The following is a 1,699-nucleotide window of genomic DNA, read 5'->3' on the forward strand; positions in this document are numbered from 1 at the left end:
TCCAATTGCTGATTTGAAGTCTCTCATAATTCTCAAGAGCTTTTCCTCATTACTACCTGAAAGGTCAGATGCAATAATAACAGACAAAGTAGATGCATCACCTAAAAAAACATACCTCAAGTGTTCAGGCAATGGTTTAAGCTCGAGTGTAGGAGCTTCCTCAATAGTTGGCTTGAGACGCCCCTCGGCATTTTTGAGTTCTAACATACCAAGAGATTCAAAGGCATATCTAGCCTTCGCTTCGAAGGAGAAGCATTCAAATACTGCAACTGCTCATCACTTTCATCATCTTTACTATCTGAATTCCCCATCAAGGCTTTCTCTTAGGCATCAGACCTTAACATTTGATCAAGCTCTGAAGTAACCACAGAATCAACCAATTCCACTTTTAAGAACACTTCTGTATCAGTAGGGAATTTCATGGCATTGAAAACATTAAACGTCATATCCTGATCCAGTACTCGCATAGTGAACTCACCCTTCTGCACATCAATCAAGGTTCAGCCAGTAGCCAAGAATGGTCTTCCTAAGATTATGGAAATCTTTTTATCCTCCTTAGCTTAAAGAATGCAACCAACACTTAGCTTTATTCCTCAGAGAGAATGGGAAAAGCCTCAGCTTAACAGCATCTTTAGAAATGTTATTGAATTTAAAATTGTTGTAGATCTCGATGAAGTATCTAATATGTATGTTGAGATCTTCCATTGGAGAACCCTCAAACTAGACTGAGTTCTACACCATCTGAATCGTGATAGCCTTGATTTCAAAAGTGTTAGCCACGATGGATGGTCTGACAATGCTAGACTGAATATCATTGATCTTCGGTTGAGAATAATCCATCAAAGCCTTCGGATTCGCTGTTGGTTCTCCCATTGCAATAACAACATCTTCTTCAACTTTCTCAACTTCTGCAAGAAAATCTTCAACTACTTCGACTTCTTCCTCCGCTATATCCAGTGTTCTCTTGCGAGATCGAGAACGCATTAAATGCTCTCTAGAGTACCTGAAACACAACCAAGAAACAAGTAAGTAAAATATCCGAGTCAGTGAACTTTAACGACCACTGATGTCAAGCACATAAACTAAACATTAACTCCCCGGTAGCGGCGCCAAAAACTGGTTAAGGCGAAAACACGTGCTAAAATTATACGCAAGTATACGCGTTCGCAAGTAATATAGAATTCTTTCTAGTTCGTTCCCACGGAGATTGGTTTAGGTTAACTCCAATCTATGCACTTATGCAACAATGATATGGCTATCGCTCAATGCTAAGACAAATAACAATTTGGGTTGTGATTAAATTAAGAAATTATACTGAATAATATTAACTAAGAGAATTGAGATTGAATTACTTATATAAGACAAACATGGGATTCTAACTTCATTACTACTTCATTCAAAGTCATTGTTCTTAACCTTATGATGCAATGGTGATGACAACTAATCAGATAACACGAAAGTAGTAAATGCCAACTTTCATTGTACGAATACACTACTACCAGACATCCATAAAAGAGATAGAAGCTGAATAGACATTGATTATGTTGAGACCCTATATATCTATAAAATTTGACAAGATAAAGGTTTAATGCGTAAGTTATCTATCGTGATTACATAGGGCAAGTAAGATGGTTAAAATTACCTACGAATCATGCATAAAAAATACATGAATCTATGTTAGCATGACAAGTTCTAAACC

Source organism: Apium graveolens, chromosome 2 (genome assembly GCF_009905375.1).
Source record: "Apium graveolens cultivar Ventura chromosome 2, ASM990537v1, whole genome shotgun sequence".
Classification (NCBI taxonomy): domain Eukaryota; kingdom Viridiplantae; phylum Streptophyta; class Magnoliopsida; order Apiales; family Apiaceae; genus Apium; species Apium graveolens.